Raw genomic sequence first — 27,887 nt, 5'->3', positions numbered from 1 at the left:
CTCTCTCTCTTCTCTCCACCTCTCTCTCTTCTCTCCACCTCTCTCTCTTCTCTCCACCTCTCTCTCTATCTCTCCACCTCTCTCATCTCTCCACCTCTCTCTTCTCTCTACCTCTCTCTCCTCTCCACCTCTCCAATCTCATCTCTTCATAATTCTAGACAGTCTTATCATGCCTTTGTGTTCTCTGTCCTGTCACACAAACGTCTAGAGTGTGCACTGCTCCTTTGATTAGTTTCTGTTCCTTCCTTCTCCCTGTCTTTCTTGCTTCCCTTCCTTCAGGTGCCCATCAGCATATGGCCCGGGCACACTGTGAACCTACAGACCCGTTTCTGTCTCCCAAGAGCTGGGGAAGGTTCTGGACCACACCTGGATCTCATTCTACTCTTTCTAAAACAAACAAGCTGCGATGACTTTTTCAAGCGACGGATGGACTACCACAGCTTCTGCGGTTCTGCATCGTCACAGCACGGTTCCGAAAACCCTGAAGACAGACCCGGAAACAGGAACTGGGAGCGGTAAGAAGGCCCAGGGCCCACGGGAAATTGGCATGGCTTTCTTGTTCGCGCTGTCTTGGCATTACTGACTTTCAGGTCCTGTCTGTGTTCCAAGGTCTCAGATCTTATGAAAGAATTGACATGAAAGGCCTTGCTTTGATCTCGGCAGTAATTAGCAAATTTGGACCCGGCAGTACCTTTCCTCGTCTTTTTTGTTTTGTTTTTTAGTTTATTGGAAACGCGTTCAAGAACGGGCTTGTAGTTTGTTCGATGTCCTGGAAAACTGAAGCACATCCCTGGCAAAAGCCAGGTATTCACTCATTTCTCCCGGGCGGCGCCTTTCCCAAGTCAACTGCCCCTCCTGGAGTCTGCAACTAAGACTTGCCCTCTGTCCCTGCTCCCCTGACCCTCTGTCCCTGCTCCCCTGACCCTCTGTCCCTGCTCCCCTCACCCTCTGTCCCCGCTCCCCTCACCCTCTGTCCCCGCTCCCCTGACCCTCTGTCCCCGCTCCCCTGACCCTCTGTCCCTGCTCCCCTGACCCTCTGTCCCCGCTCCCCTGACCCTCTGTCCCCGCTCCCCTCACCCTCTGTCCCTGCTCCCCTGACTCTCTGTCCGATGCTCCCCTGACCTCCATGGGGCTGGTGATAAGGTTCCCTGTTCGGGTTGGAGGTGCTCAGCCCGGTGTCCAGTCTTCTGTGTGTGGTAAGTCTGTCAGGCACGCTAACTGTTGCATCTCTTTCCTGCCCCTCCCCCACAACAAACCCAAACCTTGGGCACATGACAGCCACCCTGCACTGCCTGGCTAGCCTTATTTCATTCCCATTGCTCTCTGGCCTCTGATGGCGCCTTCCTACCTTCACTTCTGGAGTCCATTCTGTTCGCGGCTTGTCTCAAATGCCCTAGTACCTTGCCCATAATCTTGCCCCTTGACTTTCCCCAGCCCTCTGCAAAGGTCCCTCATTCAGTTCTCACGTTCTGCCAGGGACCACAGGTGTTCGCAGGCCTGGGTGTCTGTGCTTCTCCCATCCCCCTCCCACCCACACCTGCCCTCAGCAACAGCCAGACTTTCTCTAAGGTCAAGACCTAAGTTTTGGGGACAGCTAGAGAGCTTGGTGGGTATTGCACTTGGCACCAAGGTTGACAGTCTGGGTTTGATCCCCAGAAGACATATAGTAGAGGAGAGACCTGACTCCTACAAGCTGCCCTTCAACCTCAATATGAACACAGGGGTACACACATATAGGAACACACACACACACACACACACACACACACACACACACACCAAATAAACGCAATTTTAAAATATTAATTGAAAGGGCTAAATCTTGTCATCTGGTTAGATAAAAAGGATTGCTTAACTTCCAATAGAGAAAGCTCTCAGCAAGAACCCGCTGGGGAAAGGTAACTGAAGGTCAGAGCCTAAGTAGTCAAGATACAAAGGAAGTTGATTTCAATCTCATTTAGCAAACATTTCTACCAACCATAGGAGTTACAGATACTGAAAAGTAAACAAACGGCTGCATGGAAAGCATAGTTTAAGAAACCTCCCCAGGATATTGGACTAGACAAGTTAATATCCATAATTACAAGAATTTGTGTTTAAATATGCATACTCTCACGAAGGCTTAGAGAGGCCGGGCCTCTCCGAGCTGGAACAAGACACTTTTGATTGTACGCACAGTGCAGCTCTTCAGACTTTGGGTCTGAAAGAGTATTTCATGCTCTCAACGGGAAAACCTAGAAAATTCTTTTTGACTTAAAACCTGAAAACCTCTGAGAATCAAATACCTTTAATGCCATGTACCCAGGACAGCCCTCATCAAAGAGCATCTGAGGGAGGCTAACACATGCTAGTTCAGCAGGCTCCTGAATGGGCCTTGCTGTGGATCGAATCCCCTTCCACACCCCAGGCTGCACCTTGCTCCTCTTGGCTCCCTGAGGTCAGATGTGCCGGCCCTCAGTTCCATGCTGTGCCTTGCTGCCTCTGAGCTCTTTCCTGCTCTTCCTCAGGTCTCTCCAGATTCTTCTTCCCAAAACGCTCTGAGTGTCTCCCAGTTCCCCTTTCTGGGTGTAGAGCATCCCTGTATTGTAAGCACACGATGTTGGTGCCCTCTCACTTATGAAAATCACCTCCCTCCCGCGTCCCCCACCAGTCCAATTCCAGCAGCTAGGCCACTGTACCGCACTGTTCACCCAGGGAGATCAAGTTTCACTTATTAGTTTTCAGAAATGTATTTCAAAACATTTCATTGGAGAGGTCTGTGCTGGGATAGATGTGGAAGGCCAGCAAAGAGGAAAAGACATGAGAAATTCTACCTTCCTGTGGGTGCACATGCAGACGCAATCAGCTCGGCTGGAGGGGTTCCCCCATGAAAGGTGGGCAGCACAGAGGAGAAGCTGCAAAATCTCCATTGCCAAAGGGGCTTCAGGACTGCAGGGAGGGGTAACTAGGCTATTATAATGTCGATGGAATACCTATATCCAGGAATGGGAGGAAATGCTGGAAGGTGCTAGCCTCAGTCTTGTAAGCCAGAGATGGGGTCCTCATGCTGAGGCTAGATCTGAGAGTAAACCAGTGGGGAACGTTTACGACATCAGTGTCAGCAACTGAATGATACATAGAGGAATGTAAAGAAGCGGGCAAAGTTAAAAACACGCACAACAGAGAACGGAAAGTGTCTTCAGAAGGGTTATAAAATAGTGAATATAAAATAGTGAACGCAAAACCAATTCTTCATGGGGCCTGCAAGATGGCTCAGGTAAAGGCACTTGCCACCAAGCCTAAAGACCTAAGTTTGATCCCCAGAGACCACATGAAAGAATAGACCAGGCCAGGCGGTGGTGGCGCATGTCTTTAATCCCAGCATTTGGGAGGCAGAGCCAGGCGGATCTCTGTGAGTTCGAGGCCAGCCTGGTCTACAAAGCAAGATCCACGACAGGCACCAAACTACACAGAGAAACCCTGTCTTGAAACAAACAAACAAAACCAAAACAAAAAAGAAAGAATAGATCATCTCCTGCAAGTTGACCTTTGACCTGCACACACATCACATGGTACACACATGTGTATGTGCACACATACATGCATGTATACACGTACACATTCATACCCAAAAGAAAGAAGGGAGGAAGGAAAAGGAAGAGTCACCAAAACAAAACAGAAAACTAGCTCTAGCGAATACCCAGTATATTCCCAGATTCAAACACAAAGCATGTTTCAAAGCTATGTTTAATTTCAAAGTTACTAACAAGATTCTGCCACTGTGGATGTTAGTGCATTTAGCTGTGATTTGTAGAAAATGTCTGTGTAAGAGATTCAATCAAACGGCTTCTTTGAAACTTTGGAACCAAGTGGCTAAAGAGAAACGAATGACATTTGGCTTTGAGACAAAGTGTAGAATACGTTTTCGAGGGCTGACTGAACAGGTCCACTCTGTACCCTGGTGCACATCACTTGCAGTCACCTGCAGGGACAACGTAGGCCCCTATGACACAACTTACTGTAAGGTCATTACACAATGTTCTCAAAGGGATCGCATGACGCCTTGACATTCCACACTAATCACTGTCCACCCTAATCTCCAGTGCAGCCATATGAAAATGAGTCAGGAGAGTAAACAGTCATGGGTGAGGTGAGTTTTCTGTCTAGCACAGGTGTACAGCAGGGTGTCCCCGTTAAAGGCCGCTCTGCTGTGGAGTTTGGAGGTTTGATGTGTTAATGCCCAGGACCTGCAGGCTTGGAAGGGCTTCCTGAACCCGAGAGCAAGACTCTCTTGTTTCCTGTAGAGTTGGAGTGGCATGGGACCCTCCTTGGACTCTGCACACCAGTGTAACAGACCAGGACGCTCCTTATGTGATAGTAGACAGAACAGGACTAGTATCTAAGAGTGTTCTCAATATCCCAGGGGAGTGAAACTTCGGTTCGTAGGGCCAGAAGCTGGGTTCCTGAGTATATGTTGGTTGGGGGGTCACAGCACTGTTTTGGCTAGAATCATTTAGTACCACGTATATGCAATAGGAGAACTTAAAAATCAGCAGAGAGGACTTGGCTCTTCACATGTAACCTTTATACTTCATTTATTGATGATTTTTGAGACAAGTCCTGTGTTCCCAGGCTGGCCTTGAACTCACTGTGTTGCTGAAGATGACCTTGAACTCCCAATTTTCCTGTCTCTGCTTCCTGAAAGCCAGGATGACAGGCTTAGGCTACCACACACAGTTTGTGTGGGGCTGGGGATACATCTCAAGGATTTGTGTTTGCTAGACAAGCACTCTATCAACTGATATCAGCTACAGTTAGCCTTTAGGACAGACCGCTTAGAATACAGAAACTGGAGGGGCAGCTCGGTGGTTAACAGCACTTGCTGAGAACCAGAGTTAAGTTCCAGCCCCTACATCAGCCATCTGAACCTCTACCTCCAAGGGATCTGATGCCATTTTCTGGCCTCTGAGTACACCTAAGTATAAAATAAAAACAAAATCTTTTTAAAATTCAGATTTGAAGTGTATTGAACAAGTTATTGAAAACAACACGTAGCTGCGTTGACATGGCTGTCTTCAGAACAGACCAGACCTGCACAATTTTAGTTTTATTACTACTGTTCTGCCAAAAGGCCCCACAGTGTGTCACTTGCTTGCATACACATGTGTGTGGTGCAGCCTGCTGGCCATGTCTAAATTCTTTCCACAGACTTTACGGAAGAACCCCGGAGGACCCTTATGTAGTATTCCAGCAGGTCTGACACTGCATAACAGCCAGTTGTGTCCAGACTCTTATGTTCCTAACTCCCAGCAGGTCTGTGGAAATGATGGCCAGGTGGGCTCACCAGATGTGAACTTTTTTTTTTGTAAGTATAGGAATATATAGAAAAGGTAAATGGAGGCAGCAAGGTGTGGAACTCGACCTTGTGTTCTTTAGTGAGGGGATAAGGACAGAGCAGATATGGGCCAAGAAATACCAGCGAGCACAAACGTCAACGAGGAAGAGCATTGTTGGTCGGCATGAGTTTAGCAAGCATTCATCCCAAGAAATGACAGTTAGCTATATAAGAAATCAGAAACCGCCCTCCTTCACAGAAACCAGGGGGGAGAAGGAGAGCCCTAGCCCGGCACACAGGCCTTCACTGAGGCAGCTACTCAGAGTTCCTTGGAAAAGATATGCCTTGTTGATGAATCTGGCTTCATTCTGGGTTCTAGGCTCATGATCCGAAAACTGTTCTTTATGTCGTAAGTCAGGGCTTTCTGGGTAGAAACTGTACATCATGGACTCGGTGCATGTACTCTACAGCAAGAGGAATGAATACACTGATTGCATCTTACCCTGAGGCCTACATGTGACCAAGAGGGCCAGCCATCATATGGAAATCTGTCTGTGGTCATTTGCCAGTGAGATAAGAAGCATTCCAGACATCATGAGATTGAATTTTCATGTCCCACTGGTGAGTAGATATGTAGAGGCACAGGTCCATACTTCTGCCTGTTTCCCAGAGTTCCTCATCAGGCAGCTAGTGACTACCATTTGCATACACTCATCTGTCCCTTCCCCCAGGAATCACACTGAGGCTTCATGACATAAGACCCAGAGTGGACTTATCGTGAGTTGATGGGACTCTGGCTGTGTGGTTCCTTACATGCACAAACCCTCTCCAAAACCTCCTTCTAGTTTTACAGTCATGGTTTTGAGTTTATGCTCTTTAAAGGAAGCCCTGTATTGTATCATCTTTGAGCTCTGTGAAGTCTTGACCAGCCCCTGCTTGGAGCAGTTGGGGAAAAAATGCACAAGAATTCTGTAACAGTCAGCCTGACACCAAGATGGCTCTGACTGAAACAGGATGAACTCAAGCCAGACCTCCAAGGTCCTCTGAACATTCCTCACTGGCCTGCTCCTTCTCTGTGTCAAATTCACCCACCTTGAACTTCAGTGGATCTGTATGGTTAAGCACCTCAGAGCCACGGTAGACTTGAGATACTATTTACCCTGACTGACCCCCGGCTCCTGGGCAAAGTGGAAGCATCCAGGGCTGTCACTGAGATTTTTGAGCATCCTAGTATCAAAGGTAGTTCTGCTGGTGTGGATGATGGCGGCCTAGGGTGTGCAAACTGTGGGGTCATAGGTTGAGCATCCAACAAGACCCAGATCATTCTGCCCCTCATTCTTCCCATGGTTTTCTCTCTATGTCCTCAGCTGGGATGGGGCACACACATGCATTTCTATGGAACTGCTTCTTACTGGGCACAGACCAGCTCCGGGCACCTGTGTGCATTAATGCCCCAAATCAGAACCCTGTTTTCTTCTTGTGTGTCTTCTGAGGTAAGCATGACCAGGCAACCTTGATTCATTGTCACAGTGTGACTGAAATAGCTGGGATTTGTGGTACAGAGCATTGGGTAGAGAAACACTCAGGGCTCTGTGCTTGGGTTTTGGTTAACCCTTGGTTCACTGAAGCCTTCCACTGCCTGAGGGAATGCAGGTTGCTGCATTTCTCTGGCCCGCTTGTTAAAGAAAGGCACAAATGTGTGTGTGACTCGATGTCCTGGGGATGTGTGTAACTCTCTACAAGGATCTTAGCTGCATTGTAAGAGGACACTCACCTAGAGTTGTCTTAATGAATCCAGAGAACACATTGGCGCAATTGCCTTTCTCAAGTTCAACTCTCTCCTGACTTTTCCTCTGTGCAGGAGGCAGAACCCAGGGCTTTGTGCCTGCTAAGCACATGCTTTACTACCGAGCTCTGCCCTTGTCTGTGTTCCTAACAAAGCACCATTTAGTCAATAACACTTCTGCCTGAGAGTCCTTTCCTTACACAGCTAACTGCTTTCTCCACATGCTGCCCTCAGCGTGCCCTTTGAAAGTAAGGAAAAGGCTGATTCCCTCCCTTCCCCTCAGAGTGAGGACTCTAGGAATCTGCTTTCCTGGGGTGGCTTGGCTTTGAACTTCTGATTGCAAAGCTCTCTCTTACCTGTCAGGGGAACTGGCACCAGGAAGCTACCTGAGCAGCAGCAAGGAGCGCGTTGGGTCACATCTGCCTCTTTGCAGGGCACCGTGCCCTTGAGAAGCACAGGGCCGGGCCGGGCCTGTCTGTGCCTCGCTCCTCTGCTCTGTCCGCCACCCCCTCCTTCCAGGAAAATGGAGGTAGCTCTGAGGAGAGAGATGTGAAGGGCACACACAGTAGCGGGAGAGCAGGGGATAGCCTCCTCCTGCTTTCCTTCTTTAAGAGCCTCTGACCACCCACAAGCCACTCTGCTTTGCCGGTGTGAAAACCAATATTAATCCTTACAGGAACCTCCTGACTCTTTTTGCAGTTGAGAACGTAACCGCCGTTCTCACTGGCGAGGATGTAAACCAGGCCCTTGCATTTGGTGCACAGGGGAGAGTGAAAACCTGTTGCTTCTGTAAGAAAATCGGAAGGCAACCCTCCCGAGGCACCTCAGCCCCTACAGATGCTCCCCAGGCCAGCACTGGCGTTGGCTCTGACCACTTCCCCTCCCCGCTGCTGCTGTGTTCATCCTGGGACTGTGGACACACTCATTCCAGCCTCACTCTAAAGGGACACGTTCGGGGGACACCCAGGTTCAAACAGGGGGCCCACTGCCCAGGGAAGGCCGTGTCTGACATTGATTGTGTAAAGCAGAGAAAGGCTCTTCTGTTTGTGCTGCCTAAAGCCACTTGGGTGGGCTTTCTGGTCCTCAGCACATTCTGTCATTCGGGTAAATATAATAAAACATACACATGAGCACACATGCACACATACATACACACATATCCACATGTGCACATACAAGAACACACATATATGCATCCACACACAAACACACATAGATACATGTGCATGCAACATGCATACAACAAGCACAGAAGCCCTTAGAGATTTCTTCCTTGAAGAGAGGGAGGAGGCATGCCCTCAGCCCCGAGGAAAGAAGCCAGAAAAAAACCTGTTTTTGTTAGCTCTGAGCCTGCTGGCATGAGATGACTGTGGACTCACTCTTCTGCCCCCCGAAATGTGAGCTGTCCACACTGGTTACAAGTGTGAGGTAGGAAATTGGGGGCGTGGCACTTTGTGTAAAGTGGCCACGGATGTTGGCGGGAGGAAGGAGCGGCAGGAGAGAAGGCTTCTTAGAAATGCATTTTCCCGAAGCCCGCGGAATCACACGCTTTAGCTACGTCTGTTTCCCTAAGACCCTCACAGTACTCACGTGTGTAACCCAGGAGAAAGGCTTCCATCTGTTACTGACTCATGTTTCTGAGGCTAGGACTCCAGGCGATCCGGCTAAAGTTTGTCAGTCTCCAGCCTTGTGTGGAAGCCCCACACGTGACCTCTGGGTCACGGTCCGTGATCATTTATTCTACTTCAGGAGGGGGGTGCTGTGGGGAAATCAAGCCCCAGGAAGGTTTGGAAAGAGCATTGCCCTGGGAGCCACGTGTGAGGTGAGTCTGTAATTAATTCTTCATCTTAAGTTACCCCCATGTGCTGTGTTCACACGTGGATGGCATTTAAATGCACATGCCAGGTTTATGTGACACTTTCCTTTGATTTTTTTTTTTAAGCACAGTTGTAAATTGGAGAGAATTTGTCACCCAAGGCTGTTAGGGATGGTGACCTGTTTGTTTAAACCTCCAGGAGGGAGGGCAGAACAGAGAAGGTCTGAAGTAACAGAGGCTGCTCTGTGAGTGTGACCCTGTGATCTGAGATTGCCAAAAAGGAACTTGGAAGCTCATTAATAACCTTGACAATAAACTGGGGTTTGGGGTGGAGGGGCGTGCACATTCAGATAAAAAGAAGGGAAGCTGAACATTTGGATTGTGCGGGGCAAGGTTTGGACTGCAGTTTTCCAAACTTAATTTCCGCATTTCCTGTGCGTTTTCTAAACCTGTGACTTCAAGCATCCGTGGGGTCATGAAATGTCTAAGAAACAAATTCTTACTTCCTTCAGGCGACCGAACGCGGAAGTGTGGACAAAAGCAGGCTTTGCAGGGGCCGGTGGGAGACTTCACCCGGCAATGTGCTCATTAGCTGAAAGCAGTCTGAATCCACGTGAAATTGTATGTCCATGAGGGAGAGACGCTTTCTCCATGGGCCGTGAGCAAAGCGGTTCCTCACATCAGACCCCTTCCACCCCTGGACCTACCACAGAAACTAACAGACCCTTTCTTTTTTTTAGGGTGGGTGACAGACTTAAATATGTGCTTGAGGACTTGTCTTACTTCCACCTAAACTGACTTCTCCAGTGACAGAAGAAAGTGACAGCCAGGGGACTTAAAAAGAACTATGCAGTCACTGAAAATCAGTAACACGCTCGCTCTGACACAGCCCAGGAAAACGTTCCTAGGAGCACTCAGTAATTCTCCTACTCTAGACCCCTTACACCCTCGGCATGCTGGGCGGCATCTGCGTGTTTTATTTTACTTTATTTCCTGCAGACAAGGTTAAGGCACTCTCCCCCGACTTTGCCCCATCATTAAGGAAAAACCCTTTTCCTGCATGTAAACAGCACTTGTAAATTTCCTCAGATAAGCTTGGCCGGCTTGAACGACTTAAGAAAGTTTTAAAAGAATGACAATGTTTTCATTACCTTTAGAAGTCAAGTTTTTCAGAAACATCTCCGGAACGCTGAGTGCCCCCACGTTGACATAGGCGCCTGCCCCTTACCTGCAGAGAGTGCCCAGTGCCGGCTCCTGGGTGGATGGGAAATTATGACCAGGCAGGGAAATGATCAGTCCACGCAGGGTGCCTTGGAAAGATAGGTGCTGAAGGTTGTTCAAAGTGAAGAAACACTCTCGCTGTTCGCTGTCAGTCAAAAACAAGTTGGTACAAGTTTCTGTAGGAATTACCTGAGGGAAATGAAGAGAGAAAGAAAGAGATTGGAAGAGGCTGAGTGGGGAAGGAGGGACAGAGAAGGAGGGAGGGAAGACAGGAGAAGGGGGAGGGGGGAAAGAGAAGAGAGAGAGGGAGGGAGGGAGGGAGAGAGAGAGAGAGAGAGAGAGAGAGAGAGAGAGAGAGAGAGAGAGAGAGAGAGAGAGAGAGGAATCTGAGAAAGGATCCCGTGATGTCAGCGTGACTTAAGGTCTTAAGGAAATGTACAGACCAGACCAGGGCGGCTGGGAATGGCACCGACTCCCTGGCTCTCCAGGCACCTGTGTATGGGAGAAACTGACATCCTTACTAAAGAACACCAGTCCATTTCTGGGGAAACTTTGTCCCCTCTTATCAAAGTCTTTTCGAAGGTCTCTTTGCCTAAGTAAACTATAAACAAACAGATTATCTTTCTTAAGGAGCCTGTCTGAATCGCCTGTCTCCCTCCCTCCCTCTTCCCTCTCCCCACCCCAGATGAATACTAATCAGCACCCTGGCTCCCGGGAAAGCAGGGGACAGCAAAGGCACTCAGAGCATATCTACCCCAGATTATGCCCAAGGAGAATGTCACGTGGGGAGGGAACCGCTGCTTGTAGTCCTGCCCTCTGTGGCCACAGTGACTTTTTTTCCTTTGGACCGATTTTGTCAAGTCGTTAGAAAGATAAGAGTAAAGCTGGGTTCTTCAGGACAAGACGGAGCTGGGCTGAGGTTCTGGGTTAGAATTAGGGTTTTAGCATTCCTGCTCAGAGTCTTGTTTTTTATTAATTATTATTATTATTAAGAAATAGTCAGTTATACTGGGAGCAGCCCCTACAGGGAGAGCTCTGCGATGTGAAAACAGAGTGAGTGTACTCTAGAACCCATCTGTGGGTCTGCGAACTTCCTACATCTCCCCTAAGTCCAGGGAGGGAAGTCCACAGCCTCGATACCCTTCTGCCGCCTTATAGCAGTGTATATAGGGATCCTGGAGTGTCCTTAGAGAGGAATGAGCTTCTCATGGAGCTTCCTGAGTAGAGATGCCCTTTGCCGGCCCAAAGGAAGTACCAGAAGGAGCAAAGTCTCTTCATCACGAAGAACGTGATGCCATACTAGCCCGCCCCTCCCTTGCTTTGCCAAGTGCCTACACCTCTGTATTTGTTCAAGGCCCATGTCATTACCATTGGTCCAGGCTAGGCCCACATGGCATGCGTCCCCAGGGTGATCGTACCTAACATAGGCCTATCCCAACTCTGGATCTCCATTTTCCTTGATGTTGCTAGAGTTTTCCGCCTTGCCCACAGTCAGGACAAATCTTTGTCACCCGCCAGTTCCACAGCCGCTCAGACCCAACCAAGTAAACACAGAGACTTATATTGCTTACAAACTGTAGGGCCATGGCAGGCTTCTTGCTAACTGTTCTTTTATCTTAAATTAACCATTTCCATAAATTTATACCTTGCCACGTGGCTGGTGGCCCACCGGCATCTTCACATGCTGCTGGTCATGGCGGCATCTGGCAGTCAGTCCTTCTGCCTTCCTGTCCTTTTATTTCTCCTCTCTATTAGTCCCGCCTATCCTTCCTGCCTAGCCACAGCCGATCAGGTTTTATTTATTGATCAATCAGAACAACTTGACATACAGACCATCCCCCAGCACAGCCAAGTGCAGACCATCTCAGACACCTGCACTCAGGCCCATGGTCCTAATCATCCTCTATGCGGACCTGCTGGGTAACGCCACAAAGAACCCAAGAAGGGCTCCCACAGGACATACAGAACATCCCACAGCACCTTGATATTTAATATGTCAGTTATCACCACTGACATATTAAATTTACTGTCTGTGTTCCATTTTCAAGTTCCTCACTTGTCTTGTATATTAGATGTGACTTTCCAGGAGCATCTAACACAGCGTAATCCATATAAGTATCCTTGCTCCTTGTATGATTTTTACACATACTTACATGTTACTGGTATTATTATATGTATCAGGATATATAATCCATATGTATTTGCCAAGTAGATTGAAAGGCCATGCCTGGAGGATATAGTTAACACAACACAGCTTCAGTTCTTCTGGATTTGATGCATATTTCCAGCATTGGCATCAATTATTTGAATATTCTTACCCAAAAGTATAAAACTCTTACAAAAATTTTACCTATTCAATGCTTAGACCAGGACAGCAGATGATTAGTTGTTGCTTATGGGGAAGAAAAGGAAAGCCAGAGCTACTGATCTGCCCAAAGTCAGATCTACAGGGTGCAGAGAACTCTCAAGACAGCCCTTTCCGCAGCCTCAGCCTGTGTGTGTTTCATTGCTCTGCATTTCCCTTGTTTGACTACTAGGGATATTCACACGTGTGTACAGAGGTTCCTTTGAGCAGTATATAATGTACCCCATGCAGTTTAAAATAGTTGCAAGTTTGGTTTCTTGCAGGTTCATGTTTAGTAGAGCCAAAATTCATTTATATAAATGAAGAAAATGACAATAATTTATAAGATAATAATAATGACAATGAAAGAAGAAAATTAGTCAAAAGTAGTACAAACACCTTTGAAAAGTTAAATTCTAAGACAATATTCTTCATTGTGGTAATGTTTACATTTTCATTCTTTGTAATGGTAATATATCAATAATTAGATCCTGTGGTTGTAGATCTGACAAGAATTCGCCAAATAGAGTGAGGCATTAAAAAAACACAACGGAGTGCTCACTGGGGAAGTAAGAAAATTCTAGAAGAACCCTCCATGAGACTTCAGTCACCAGAAACAGACACTGTTTTGCATGACTTAATAGCCCAGTGACTCGGCTAGGTATTTCTGGAAATTTTGGAGGCTGAAGAGAGTAGGAAAACATTTTTTAATCCTGGCAAAAAAAAAATACGTTGTGTCACTCTGTCCCTTTTTTTATCCAGTGAATAAAATCTGCTCCCCATCCTGGGGTTAAGGTGCAGAGTTTTAAGTGGCAGGGTCTGGGATTGGCTGTGTGATACAACACAACTGGGTGTTGTCGTCCAAGTTGGTGAAAGTAATTGATCTGGTAGCCTAAAACCCAAGAAGGGTGATTTGTCAATAATCTCCTTATCCGTCCTCCCCTCCCTCCCTCCCTCCCTCCCTCCCTCCCTCCCTCCCTCCCTCCCTTTCTTCTTTCCTTTCAGTTAAAGCAATAGATGTGTCTAATTTGCATAGTGTATAATCTAAAATCTGCATTTGTATCTGGCTTTTTCAAGAGCTCCAGCTCCCCAGAGTCATCCTTAAAAGGGCGGCATGAAAGCTTCACTGCTTTAATCCTCTTGACTTGGATCAAAGCATGAAGAGCCTTGAAGTGTGATGAGAGGAACAATTATATATTTACCTGTGAACAGCTTCTGGGAGTCAGGTTAGACATGGAGCAGGAACCACACACACACACACACACACACACACACACACACACACACACACACACACACCCGTCTGGACGGATGGCCACCACTGGCCTCTTAGAGAAGGCTTGCTGAGGTCCCAGCACCATCCGCAGCAGGAAGGATTCCCCTCTGGGAAGAAGGAGCAAGGCAACCTCAGGGTTCATTCCAACTCTCCTTTAGCCAAATGGCATGAAATCAACAACACAAAGAGACTCAGTGGAAACATTGCCTCCAAGCTCTTCTCCTGTGGGGTGACAACCCTGGGTTTAGCACTGAAAATGCTAAGAAACCCCCTTAGTCCCAGGCAAACTCCCTGCCTATTCCAGGGTGGATCTTTGGTTTTGTTTTTTGTTTTTTTTTTCCTTTGTTTTTTTTTCAGTCAGGGTCTCACAATGTAGCCCTGGCCAGCCTTGAATTTACAGAGATCCACCTAGGTAACTGGGATTAAAACTACACATGACTACACCTGGTCATCCTCTCTCTCTCTCTCTCTCTCTCTTTTTTTTTTTTTTGAAGTTACCTGCTTAATATTAAAAATTAATTTGAAAATAAAAATTGTTATTCTAATAGTCTAACATGGTCGCACTAAGTAGACAGTTCTTAAAAAGTTAAGTTCATGGCACGTGGGCCTCTGCTCAGAAACCGCTCACTCTTCAACCCCCCCTGAGCTGTTTGGTGATTCTCGGTCCCTCTTGGTGACACAGTTGGTGTCCGTGAATGGCATAGGACCCGCTGGCCCAGCCGGGTGGTGGCCATGTTTCCTCTGGTCTCAACCAAGTTAGACTTTATTATGGTAGCTTCTGTTGGGCAACCTTACAACTGCGTTTAATGTACAGTTTGCTCCCCTCAAACACATTTCAGCAATGGAACCGTTTCCTGGCAGTTCTCGTAAAAACAGGTGGAAGACAAGTTTTCACTGTTGACACGGTGAGCTGGTGAATAGCTGAGCCTTGCCTGAGGGTAGAAGGACCAGCTCTGGCCCACTGCAACCACATCCACCCTCCCTTCCTTCGATATCCTCACCTGGGCGTTCATCTGAAGGTGTGCTTGAAGGCTGGCTGGCTTATGTTAATTCTTATTTTCTGTCTTATTGTTATCTACCTGCATTGAATAGATGGGCAACTACCTAAGCCAGACAGTGAGATGTCCTGGCATGTCTCCACCAGATGGCCTAGCAGAGAATGTTCTCAGCCCAACACCCCAAGGACCATGTTTCACATATTGCAATGGAACGTTGCAGACCTTGTGATGGTCAGCCTGGGTAACTTAAAAGACAGCTGGAGAAGATGGGTGTAGATTGTTCTGCTCTTTCCCCAGGGGTCCTCACTTGGTGATACACCGGATGCTGTATTGGGGCACCTCTCTTTTGAGGTTGGTGAGGGCCATCATCAGGGGAGGCGCCTGGTTCTATCTGCTGAGTGCAGCTGCTGTCCTCTGCCACCTCCAGTCATCACACTGACCAAGATTCCTCCCTTTAGGTCCCAACAGTTCTTATATGCCTTTTGATGAAACTTCCACTCCTGAACACAGACAAGGCCTCTCTACTACTTTTTTCAGAGTTAGTGCTTGGCTTCCAGCAGAGACCATGGGTTCATATTGCAAATTGAGGGCCGTTATTTTATCTAACTATAGCACTTAGTGGTACAACTATGTTGCAAGCTTCACTGAAACACCCTAATGGATTCCCTGTAGTCACCCCAATTCTTCACAAGCACCCTGTGCCCACCCTGCACACGGGCAGGAAAGCTTAGACGCCCCTAAGCACATCTGCAGTGTTGTTATAAGCAGGAAAGGGAGAACACCTGTGCCCTTTGGGTTTTGATGTTGGAAATTTTCCCACTGCACAGCTGTCACTTCTTGCCAAATATCCCAGTTATGGTGGAAAAACTGAGCAACGAAAATTGGCTAAACAATGTCAAATGACAGAGCCCAGCCAAGCTGTCATTAAGGTCTCCAAGAATGCGCTGAAGAAGAAATAGGAGTTGGAAAAGCGGGTGCCTCTAACTCTAGATCCCTGGCTGCAAGCGCTACCCACTTTTTATCTTCTTTAGCTAAGTCACGGTGGGGATTGGTGGGGCATTATCTAGAAAGCCATGCACACACAGCGAATGAAAAGGTGAGCCGAAAGGAGAGCTGAGCCTGGCTGTTTTCTCTGTGGCCACATCCATGGTCACCTCACTGGACTCACTCCCACATGTCCATCTGAATGAAGAGCACATGGAGACACCCTGGAGATATGTTTTGACTGTCCTTTCCCTCAACAAACCAGCGTGGAAAATTAAAGCAGCTAAACAGTTACGAATGAGTCAAGGTCAAGCTCCCAAAACTGACAAGACTCCATTGATCTCAGCATTTGACACTCATACAGACTGAAAAGGGGATTTACTTAGCTTCTCCATTAAGAAAGGATCACCTTGTGTTAATTCTCTCTCTCTCTCTCTCTCTCTCTCTCTCTCTCTCTCTCTCTCTCTCTCTCTCTCTCTCTCTGTGTGTGTGTGTGTGTGTGTGTGTGTCTGTCTGTCCACATGTGTTCCTAAGTGTGTAGCACATGTGTGTGAGTGGATGCCAGAAGTCAACTTTAGGTATCCTTTCTCAGACCATCCACTTTGATTTTTGAAATGGGGTCTCTCACTGAGATATTGGGCTCACGAGTTAGTCCAAACTCGCTGGCCAGCAAGCCCCCGGGATCTGCCCATCTCTGCCTCCTGAGTGCTGGGATTATGAGCATGTGCTCCCAGACCTGGCTTTTTACTCGGATGCTGGGGGTTGAGACCAGGTCCTCACACTTGTACGACGAGCGCTTTACCCGGGAAGCCATCCCCCAGCCTCTTTGCTGCGTTCATTCCTGGTCACCCGCCGGGGCAGAGTTTCTGCCTCTGTCACTCGTGTCTTCCCACTGGCGTGGCTTTGCTGCTGTGGTCACCCTAACCCACAGTGGGAGTTCAGTGATGACTTTCACTGAGGAACTTCCGCTAATCGCTGACTGCCTCAGCTCAGCTGACTTCCTTTCTGAAATCTGTGTGTATTTGGTAGGCAGTGGTATTCCCAAGGGTCTAGGGCTCTGATTTATGAATGAGCGAAGGATTCGTAGTACCCCGTGAAGAATGCACCCCAACTAGAGTACTTGGATTACCAATTTCACCTCATTTTAATGTCTTGGGCAAGCAGGACTTCTGAGTTACTCAGTGGCTTGTCTTATGAGTCAAGTCTTGGCTACAGTGCCCAGAGCAGCGCTACAGTCCTCACCCAGATCACGGACACACTGGTCCCTCTGGGCAAGAAGTTGAGTAGACATGGAAGAGTGAAGGGGAATATAGATTCCTCTTAGCCATTTGTTCAGAGTCTGGAGATGCTGCTTGTGAATTGTGGCCTGGGAAAAGTTAACCCCTTATCCAAACTGCTTTTTGCACTAGTCAGCTAAGTACAACAAATTCTCCTCCAGGGTTCCTGCGCGATGCACCTGGAGGAGAGCGTGGAGTGACCCTGTGCTGTGTGTCTCCTGTGAGAAGACATGAAGGATCAGAGTTCAATAGTGAAAGTGCCTAAAATCAAGTCACACTTCTTGCTTTTCATCTGCTCATCACCGCAGCAAGTCCTTTGCTATGTGTTTACCTGAGCTCATGCCTAGGAACCTCCCTGTGCAAATCTACAGGTCTTTCTTCATTTGTGCACGCCCCAGTCCCTTCGAGATCTGTGTGCTCACCATTTGCACTCTGTGGCTCTGAGCTACCTTAAAATACTCCCCAAAAATTTGCATTCTTTCAAAGAACTAGAGCTTCCCCAAGAAGAGTAGTGGGGAGCCCTGTGGGTTCCTGTGTCTTACTCTGTTTCTTTTGGTGAGGGGAGGGTCAAATCCTTTGAGTGGTTAAATAGGTTATATTACTCAAATAAATAGATTTCATTAACCTGTTCCTAGGAAACTGGATTTAATCAAGCTAACTTTCCTGGAGTGCCTTGTGCTGTGACAGTAATTTGTAGGGTTTATGCCACTTGGTTTATTTAGCATTATTTTCTGACTTTGATCATGTGCTTGCATTTCCAGAAATCAAGTGTGAGAATCTATCTCCTATCATAATTGCAGAATCTAAAATAATGTTTGATGGTGCTTGGAACAGCCTTTCTGAGCATTTGTTGACAGAGTGCTTATGCGGTCCAACCTTGAGTCAGCCAACAGAGAGAAATAGTGTGCTGATCTGAGCAAGTGGGGTGTGTGTATATAATACTGTCTGCTGTTCTCTGCATCCAAACTGCCATTTGAATTACAGAAATTCACATGGGTAGAGCCAGCATGGCCCACATTTATGAGTAATGACATTTGACAGTTCACTGAGTCCTAGAGATGGAATTTTTAGTTAAGAGAGTAGTCTGCGTCAGTAGAGCACTTTCGAGTGTTTGCTGGGTATTGAGTTTCTTCCTCAGAATTCAGGGAGCAGAGAGGGTGAAGGAGGCAGGAAGTGGAAAGTACTTTTCTCGGTTCTACGTGCTGGCCATGTGCCTGTGAGAGAACAAAGAGCTCAGGTAGAAGATGAACTGGGAATGATAAGAGGAGAGCCAACTTTCCATCATAAGGTGGACTTGACAAGTGGCCATGAAGAGTACAGGAGCACTCAGAGCTGGCTTTCCTGCCAGTGACTATCTCTCGTCAATCATTCCATCAATGTCTCCATCTTTCCTTCTGTCTGTCTACCTGTATGTACTTATGTACCACTGTGACCGAATACCCAACAGAACCAATCTGAAGGAGAAAGGCTTCTTGGCTCATGGTTTTAGACAGGTCAATCCAAGTTGCTAGTCTTATGCACTTGAGCAGAACATTATGTCAAAGGGAATGTGTGCCCAAGAGCACCTACAGCACCTTCAGCTCTCCATAGGCAGACAGTAGAGAACGATACCATGAGGGACCACAGACAAGAGATCTCCAAGGCTCTATCCCTAGCCCCAGTGACCTACTTCCTATAATTAGGTCCCATCTAAAGTTTCCAGAACCTTCTAAATGTACCACTCGCAGGAGAATCAAGTCTTCAAAGCATGAATCTGTCGAGAATGTTTCCTATTCAAATTATGACAGCATTCATGTAGACATCACCTATCTTTCATTTTCTAGTTTTATCGTCTGACTTGGCCTTGCTCTTAAAATTATATCTGACTTGGCCTTGCTCTTAAAATTATAGCTAAGGATAATGTCTGACATGTAAACCTCCTGTCAGAAGGTCTCTATTCCAGTTGGGTCCCAAGAATGCATTTATGGTATTATAAAGAACAAACTTCAGATGTTAACTTTGTATACTGAGGTTTATTCTCTCATTCTGATTATCAGGTATTACATTCATAGCCTTTTCTCACTTTATTACTAGACTTTTAATGTACTCCCTCCAGGTCATCTGTGGAAACCTAAAAGGAACCACAGCCCTCACACAAATGGCCAAGAGCTCCAAGGAAATCAAAGGCAGGCCCAGAGTGATCTGCCTCACATTGTAGAAAGATGCCATTTGCTATGAGATGGTCTGTATGTCAAATTTGTTGCTCTGATTGGTCAATAAATAAAACACTGATTGGCCAGTGGCCAGGCAGGAAGTATAGGTGGGACTAACAGAGAGGAGAATTGAGAGAACAGGAAAGCAGAAGGAGTCACTGCCAGCCACCACCATGACAAGCAGTGTGTAAGCCACAAGCCACGTGGCAAGGTATAGATTTATGGAAATGGACTAATTTAAGCTATAAGAACAGTTAGCAAGAAGCCTGCCATGGCCATACAGTTTGTAAGCAATATAAGTCTGTGTTTACTTGGTTGGGTCTGAGCGGCTGTGGGACTGGCAGGTGACAAAGATTTGTCCTGACTGTGGGCAAGGCAGGAAAACTCTAGCTACAGCCATCGTATACTGACAGTGACCAGCAACAGGGACAGGGTGAAATTGGATTTCAGTCTCTGACTGCTTTACCCCTGTCCCCAAGCCTTCTCATGGTCTTGAGCCCCTTATGCCCTTCCCTGGCCGTTCTGCTGTCCTCAGACTTTGTGGTGATGGTACCTATAGCAACCTCTTGTGGCCATGGAGGTCACTCTGCTTTTTCCTGTCAGCTCTGGGTCAGTCACCACCCTTTAAAGAGCATATGAGGCCAACAGTGCCCATGTGGTTATCTGTATCAGGATATGTCCTATTTCCTGAGCTAGCCATCTGGACTGCATCCAACCCACAATCCAATTACTTAGAATATCTTTTCTTAAGAAGAAAAAGATTATCATTGGTTCAGAGGACTTAGAGCTATCTATTCTATAAAATAAACACCTTAAAAGTCACAAGTCTGGGACTGGAGAGTTGGCTCAAAGGTTAAGAATGCTTGCTAAGCAATCATGAGGATCAGAATTTGGATACCAGTATCTGAGCCTGGAATCCTGCAAATGTCTGTAGTCCAGGTCCAAGGGTAGTGGATCTTGGGGGTTTGCTGGCTTCCAGACCAGCTGAGAAAAATAATGAAATGCCAGTTCCAGGGACAGAAGAACCCCTGTCTGAACTGAATTGTCACAGAGTAGTAGAAGAGGACATCTGATAATCTGATACCGTGCACAGTGGCGCGCGGCACACACACACACACACACACACACACACACACACACACACATCCCTTTAAAATAAAAAGCAGCGCAAGGCTGACCACCACTGTCATTTCCCACCTGTACCGCTGCCCACAGTGCCTGCGATGAACAGTTTTCCCCAGAAAATTCTGAACTCTGCAAAAATACAGAGGAAAGGATGGAACCAGAGGTAGCGATCTCTTTGGAGCTGTTAGACTCAGTTCTGCCTAGCAAGAACAGTTGGAAAGTTGGAGAGATTCAGGGCAGCCCATACTGCCAGGGAAATCTACTCCCGTTCTTGTAGAGGAAACCTGAGATCAGCACAGGTCAGGTACAGACTAAGGACAGACAGCATGTCTATGCTGGGGTCCTAAGGTCCAGTTCTGCTTCGGTGTCTGTGTTCAGCCTGGAATACAGACTCTGCTCCCTTGTTCACTTTAGCATCAGTGGCAGTGAGACAGAGAGGGCCCATGTCCCTCTGGTCACTGGATAGAGCATTGTTAAAGCGCTGTGAAGATCTGCTAAAATCAATGCCCCTGTTAACAAAAGTTCTGTAAATTCAGATTGTAAGCACTCTTTCTGCTGTTCATTTTTCTTTAAGCAAAGGCAATAAATAATGCCTAATTGGCAGCTGCTGCACTCACCTGAACTGCCCAAGCTGCCCTGAGCAAAAGGACTACAGTTTAACAGTCAGATTGCTCTGCTATCACCGGGCATCTAATGCTCCTTAAACACACCCTGAGACGGCTATATAAAAACCTGTGATTGGTTGTCCTGGTTGTCGTGAAGGTTCAGCCCCAGTCAGTGCTGTTGGAAACAGTTTAGACCAGCTGTTTGCAGCCTTAACTCTCAAATAACCACCTGCACCCTGTCTGGTGAAGGGGGACACTTCCTTCAGGGAGGGCTGAAGGACAAGGGTATGACCTGCCTAAGACACAAACCTTAATCCCTGTGCCTGGTGCTAAGGGACAAGACTGTGAGTGGCCAAGCAAGTGGCTGTGATTGGTCCAGAGACCCCTCCTGGGGCTGAGTAAGCAGGTTGCTTAGGCTCGCTCACTGGCAGACACTGCTAAGCTACCTCACCCGGCAGTGCAGTGGCAGGTAAAATGAAGTCGGCCTTGGAGGGGTCTCGCCTCCACCCAGCACATCGGGCTGTGCTGGAAGCGAGAAGAAAGAAGCATCAGAGGAGGACAGCGGGCTGCAGAGGTGGTTTGGCAGGTCGACAAGTAGCACCCTGACCCCACGGGCTCTGTGTAAATTGGGCAATGTGGGCACTACCCGGTGGCTGGACGGCAGAAGATCCCATGGCCATGCAAGCCCAACATCACTTGGTGTCACCCATAGATCCCTGACTTCCTGTGGTCACGTGAAAACTCAACACCGCCCACCACCCCAGTGTTCACATGGGCGAACACTGAGTAGCCCTGCTTACATGGCTCCCCAGCGCTGGTCCCTGACTTGCCATAGAAAAACATTGGCAATGCTACTTCTTAGAGCAGAGGCCTTCATGCATCGGCTTGAGGCCAGAAGGAACAGCTACCTATAGGGGCCTTGGCCCAGCCAGCAGCAGCAGCAGCAGCAGCAGCATGAACCTGGTGGATGCCGACAGCCTACCAATTCCATTCAGATAACCCTATATACCTGCCAGGATCCTGTTCCTATGAGAGGGCAGGTCTGCAGATGAGTGGTCCTGGCTGAACCTGGCACCCAGGTGTTGACTTGCCCCCTGGGTACCCTAACCCTTAGCAACAGCAGGTATCCAAGTTTCAATCTGTCGCTCCCATGTTGCTCCAACAGAGGCAGTGCCCCAGGCCTGTTAGCTGCCTCTGACAACCAAAAGAGGAGCTGAATAGTCTGAAGGTGCCAGGGTGGATGAAAGGAAGGGGGAGGGAGAGAGATGATTGGCAACAGCAGGGAACCCATGAAAGTCTCTGGGGAGCCAGCAAGGAGAACCGGCAGGCTCTGGTCTCATCTGAAGAGTTTCAGGGAACTGCCAACTCTTCAGTGTTGAAGATCTCAGTCCTCAGTCTCAGAGATGTTACACTGGCCACCGGCCCAGATCAAAAAGTCCTGACACCCGAGGCCTGCAAGGTGAAACTCTGACACTTGTGAGGCTGAGGTCTGCACAGGGACAGCAGCATAGGCAGCAGCTTCTGTCTCCCCAGGGCGGCGGCGGCGGCGGCCGGCTGCTGCTGCTGCTGCTGCTGCTGCTGTCAGGACAGTGGTGTGGCCAGTGTTTGAAGAGCTTAGCCCTGTCCACTTAAAGGAAAAGAACCCTTGCCCAGCCAATTGGCGACAGGGGTAGAAGTCCATGCCTTTACGCCGACTTCCACAGAGAACACTTACTCTAGGCCAGGGAACACTGAAGGAGGCACAACCTGGCTTCTACACACAGGTCCCCTGGCAAAGGTCTCTAATCCGCCCTAGGCCTTTCTTTTCCTGTCTAGAATCTGGTGGTTGAGAAACCAGTTTAACCACAAAGAGCTCAGGAACTCTACACCACAGGCCCCATCTCTGTAGTTTAAGTAAACAAGATGCTCACAAGGATGGGTGTTATTTTTAAAAGATGAGGCAGAAAGGGAAAACAATTCAGGGGTTGGCATTCAGTTGGCCGGGTGCATGCTCAGCGCGCAGAAGCCCGGGGTTCAGTCCCCAGCACTGCCGGAAGCAGGTATAGTGCCAAGCATTCCAGGGGTGTAGGCGGAGGGAGGGGTCTGAGCTTCTCTGTCCTTCTCAGCTCTACAGGAAGGAGTTTAAGGCTGGCGTGGGCCATGGCCTGTCTGCTAGAGGGTGAGTTGAGGAGAGAGGGAAGCAGGAAGGAGGAAAAAGAAGAGAATGCGTAGACCATTTCTTATGTGGGTCAGGCTTTGGTATCAAATCTAAAGACAGAATGAAAAGGAGTCAAGACGGAGAGCGACTTAGCAAGTCTTTATCTGAGGACTAAGGACCAACAGTCTAAACGGAAGTGGTTGCGTGTCCCTGACTTGGAAACACAGCTCACTCCAGCTCTCAGGAAATGGCTCTTGGATGGGAATGAAAGTCTAGTCAAAGGACCAGAAAACCCCACTCTCCAGGCCAAATGCAACCCGCCACCTGTTTCAGTAAAGTTTTATTGCAACAGTGGCCATGTTCATCTGTTTACAGATTGTTTACTGAGACTCCATGTTCATATGTTTACAGATTGTTTACTGAGACTCTCCGGGTAAAATGGCACAGTTACATGGCTTTGACAAAGAAACAGTATCACAAGCTAAAACTATTTGCAAGCTGGCCTTTTCTAGATAAAAGTTTGCCAAGAGAGCATAAAATGTATTGTTCTCAGCTGTCAACGGAGTCTAAACAAGGAACGCAAGGATGGAGTCTTCATAGTTTGTCTCTCCCTGGACACTGTAATGTTTGATTAAATAATTTTATTGACTTAGCATCTACCAAGCTTTAGTCAGGCATCTGTTGTGGGTGGACACTCTTCCTGTGTTACGGTGACAGCAATAAATAAAACCAACCAGGTACCCAGTTACCTTTACCTAGAGAGCTGTCAGAGCCCTGAAGGGTGGAGCAGTTAACCAGCAGTCACAGAGAAAGCCTCATTGGGGAAGCCTGATGTGGGGACTGGACTGTGTGAGCCGGGAGGACTTTCAGCAAAAGAATGTGTGTGTGTGTGTGTGTGTGTGTGTGTGTGTGTGTGTGTGTGTGAACACGTATGTGTATGTGAATTTGTATATGCAAGTAAGTGTATGTGAATATATATATATGTATGTATGCGTATGTGAATATGTATATGTATATGTATTCAGAGGCCAAAGTAGCCATTGGTTGCCATTGGTGTCTTCCATAGTCACTCCCAACCTTATTTTTTGGGACAAGGTCTGTCAGAGATCCTGGAGTCCACTGATCCAGCTGGACAGGCTGGGCAATACACCCAGGAATCCTCCTGTCTCTGCCTCCCCAGGACTGAGGTTATAGGCATGTGACCATGCTTTTTTTTTTTAACACCTGGGGGGCATCAGATGTGGATCCTCAAGCTGGTGTGGCAAGTCTTTTTCTGACTGAGCCACTTCCCCACCCCCAAATCCTCTCCTTATCAAAGTCCTTCCTCTCAGCCCAGGTGTCTCCCCAGCTTGGCCTTGGATGAGGACGTGTGTGTGTGTGTGTGTGTGTGTGTGTGTGTGTGTGTGTGTGTAACAGCGATTGTAGAGTGCCTTTCCACAAGTGACCACATGTGAAATCCTGGCTCACAGGTGACCTGGACTAGCACTAATGTGGCAGAAACCAGCATCAGAGAAGGATGTGTGAGAAGAGTGTACATTCGGGAACAACCTCAAATCAGCCTGGAAAGCCCATCAGCATTGGATGCCTAATGCGGTCTTTGACTGCATTTTCTGCCTGGGTAAACATCCAAGAGAAACTAGGAAAGTGCGCCACAGTCTTGCCTGCCCTAAGCAGCGTGAGGCATGAACAGAGTGAGTGAGAGGTCACCAGACCCCGGAGGGCTCCTGCCAGTCATCAAACTGCTGCACTGTCCTGCAGTCTCTGTCTGCAGATAGGTTATTAAACAGCAACCATGGGCACCAAGCGGACAAGGGGTTCAGAGAGCAAATTTTTCGCTCAAATCTTTGACTCCAAAGAGGTATCGTCCCGTTTTTTATGAGGATAAAAAACCCACTATTAGATCAGAAACATGTCTCCACCCAAGTTCATCAAAGGCGTCATTCCAACACTTCATTGAAGATGTTAACAAGTTTGTTTTTGATAGAAGAGGACTCAGCCAGGAGAAAGTTCACTTCCACCAAGCTGCCCCAGACTTCCATGTCCACCCACAGATCGACAGTGTCCAGCAGGCAACACCCCAAGTCTGGAGGCTCCTCCTGCCCACCTGTGTTTGAAACTCCAATATGCCGACCATTTTTTTGAAATACCTGGAACGAAAGCAAGGCTCCCAGTGCATGGGAAGGTGACCCGAAGGCTCTGTGCTCACTCAGGGGGAAACTGCAAACCTGAAAACTCGCAGCAAGAAAAACATGTCTTACCAAAGTGCAAACCAGACACTTGGCATCCGCTCTGTGTGACGCAGGGCTCCCCGGCTGGCAGGAAAGCCGCAGTAAAGAACTGATTATCCTGCGAGAGCACATTCCACGGTCTGTCCAAGGCTATTTTTGTTTTACAATAAGGTACAATATGTTCCGTGATGGTCCAGATCCTGGGCACTTAAAAAAAATTGTGTCTCTATCCTCATTAATTCCAGTAAATTGCAGAGAATCCATCAATCATGTAAATGAATGCATCAGGTTTGGGGTGATCATTAAATTCGATAGCAGTGATAATACACATGTAGGATGTTTTTAGTAAGCAGAATGCGTGTGGCTGGTCCCACCTGTTGATTGTGGAAGCCATTTATAAAAGCTACAGTTGAAAGACAGCTCAGAGAAGCTGAGTTTTATGGACCAAACACGTAAATATGATGTTCCCTAGCAAAAGAAATATATTTTTAAAATAAAAATGAAAAGTCAGTTTTGAAATTCATGTTTAGTCAAGTGTTAGTTGATAAAAAAAAAAGTAAGTAAACCTCCCTCGTAGAGGGTGCCAGGAACTTAGCTAGTGAGAAAATAAATGTTTCTGTTTAAAGTCAGAGTCTGTAAACATGGACACTGCTTCAGAAAGGAATGGCTTCCCCCGACAGAATGGATCTTCGGCAGCTCGGATGCATTTGAAAATAACTTTCCGTTCATCTCAGATAGGAAAGTCCACAACAGTGTAGGTCTCTCCTGGGAGCAGCCGGTCCTCGGCACTCAAGCTCAAGAGCGGCTTCTCCCTAATGCTTAACTTGTTACCACAGCCTCTTTGGCTTCTCGGGACCTGCGAGCTACTCGTTAACCATTTCAGACCAGGAAGCTGGGTGGGTGAACTGGCATCCGGTCGTCTGCCCCTACGGAAGGTCTCAACTTGAGAATCCAGCAAATTCCTCTTTGTTTGTGTCCTTTGCAGACTTTGACAAGTTCAGAGGCTGAGAGAGGGTTAGCCATCTGCAACGCCTCGGTCAAAGTCCATATTGCTTGTGTGTGTGTGTGTGTGTGTGTGTGTGTGTGTGTGTGTGTGTGTGTGTGTGTGTGTGTGTGTATCAAGAAGATACAAAGTGGAAATTCCTTCTGAGGCTACAGTTAAAAGAAAAAACAAAAAAGCAATGCCCATTCTACAAATTTACACCTCATAAGAAAACATAAGCAAGCAGGATGATCGTTCCAAGGTTTTAACATCAGCTTTGCTGACAAGATCAGGAAAGTTGAGCCAAACATCTGCATCAAATGATAAATCCAAGGAGGAATGTCCTTTTCCACCGCAGGGCAGGGGCAGTCAGAGCCACGGGGCCAGCACAGGAGACACACGCTCTGCTTTCTCTTAGAGCAGAGGGGGCACCCAGCCCATGCTGCCACCGTGGCCATCTCCTTTGTGACCCCAGTTTTTGTTTTCAGATGAGCCGGAAGGATGGGGCCTTTCTCTGTCTTTGGCTTGCTCGGTGGCCTGCGGCTGTGTTGTGCCTCTCTATGGCACCTTTCTCATGAAACAAAAACAAAAACACAACCTTATTATTCTTATTTAGCTTTTATGGAGTACCAAAAATGTGGTTAAAGTCAGCACCTTTCCTGTGGACCAGGCTGCAGTGGAATTTTTTTCAAGTGCTTCAAAAGAGGGAAAAATAAAGAGTCAGATCCTAAGAAGACGTCTTTCAGACCTCCTGTGCCCATCTCTGTCTGCAGAGCCCTCTGGCTCTCAGGGGATGATGAGGGAAGGGAGGCAGGACACCTTAGCTGGATACCTATCTATATTGGTTGTTGAATTTTATGTCCTTTCTGTTTGTGGGTTTTTGAACTTGGACTAGTCAGACAAAAACCTTGAAGAAACACAGAAGGGATTAAACACATCAAAGTTGTAAAGAAAATGTCAAACCAAAGTGATTTCTGGTTGAATCCTTAGAGATGAGTGTGAGCACATTGCCGGGAACCTGCAGCTCCCTGAAGCAGCCAGCTCGTTGGCTTCTCCATCAGCCCCACATGGAAAGGGTGTTCCCCTCTCTTTCCCCTGTAACGAGAGGCCAAAAATCAGTGTCTGTGACTCAGGGGGAAGGGACTGGATTTTGCAGATGGACCTGGGCACAGACTCGGCCCAGACACTCGATGTCATATCTACATCCTATTGGGAGGGTCCCATGTCCTTAGATTCCCGTCCTCGGGGTTGTTCTTTAACTGGAAGCAACATCTGTAGATGGAATGTTTCACGAGGAGAGGAGAGGTAGGAGCCTGGGGAACTGGAAGGAGACACACTTTTTCCTACACTTTTGTTCTTCCACGGCAAGCCCTAGACAGCCGTGTATTGGAAAAGTTTTATCTAATTCTTCTGACATTTTCCCTCCCCTCTTTTCCTTCCACTGTGGAAAATTCTTCTTAGGAATAATCTTTTAGATGATGCTCCATCTAGGGTTTAAAACATTACACCCTCTAGCCTGGAAGCCAGAGTTAGACACGGGGTGTGTGTGTGTGTGTGTGTGTGTGTGTGTGTGTGTGTGTGTGATTGTCTTATGTCTCTTTC

General features: G+C 47.6%; 1 protein-coding gene and 1 long non-coding RNA gene across 11 annotated transcripts in view; one reads left to right on the top strand and one right to left on the bottom strand.

Moving 5' to 3' along the window:
- The window catches only part of Kcnj15 (potassium inwardly rectifying channel subfamily J member 15), a 42,225-nt gene extending 31,499 nt beyond the window's left edge, over window positions 1–10,726 (bottom strand). For 2 of the 9 annotated variants that reach the window (XM_015999864.3, XM_076549274.1), the window contains exons 1-2: window positions 10,581–10,723; window positions 10,145–10,326 (exon numbers count right to left, since the gene is read on the bottom strand). The gene's annotated coding sequence lies outside the window, so the exon portion shown is untranslated. Of the gene's footprint in view, window positions 1–8,690; window positions 8,789–10,067; window positions 10,327–10,580 lie in introns of those variants that run through there. The other 7 variants (XM_076549279.1, XM_076549277.1, XM_042259602.2 and 4 more) reach the window with 6 other exon arrangements.
- Window positions 44–27,852, top strand: LOC143268172 (uncharacterized). 2 transcript variants are annotated; one of them, XR_013043892.1, is made up of 4 exons: window positions 44–515; window positions 723–804; window positions 2,755–8,922; window positions 24,545–27,852. It is a non-coding gene; the product is annotated as an uncharacterized LOC143268172 (long non-coding RNA). The 2 variants fall into 2 exon arrangements; XR_013043891.1 differs by lacking the exon at window positions 24,545–27,852 and having other exon boundaries at window positions 2,755–5,935; window positions 6,682–8,727.
- The last annotated feature ends 35 nt before the right edge of the window (window positions 27,853–27,887 follow it).

Source organism: Peromyscus maniculatus, chromosome 12 (genome assembly GCF_049852395.1).
Source record: "Peromyscus maniculatus bairdii isolate BWxNUB_F1_BW_parent chromosome 12, HU_Pman_BW_mat_3.1, whole genome shotgun sequence".
Classification (NCBI taxonomy): Eukaryota; Metazoa; Chordata; class Mammalia; order Rodentia; family Cricetidae; genus Peromyscus; species Peromyscus maniculatus.
The sequence above is the reverse complement of the archived record's forward strand: the minus strand, read 5'-3'. Positions and strand labels throughout refer to the sequence as shown.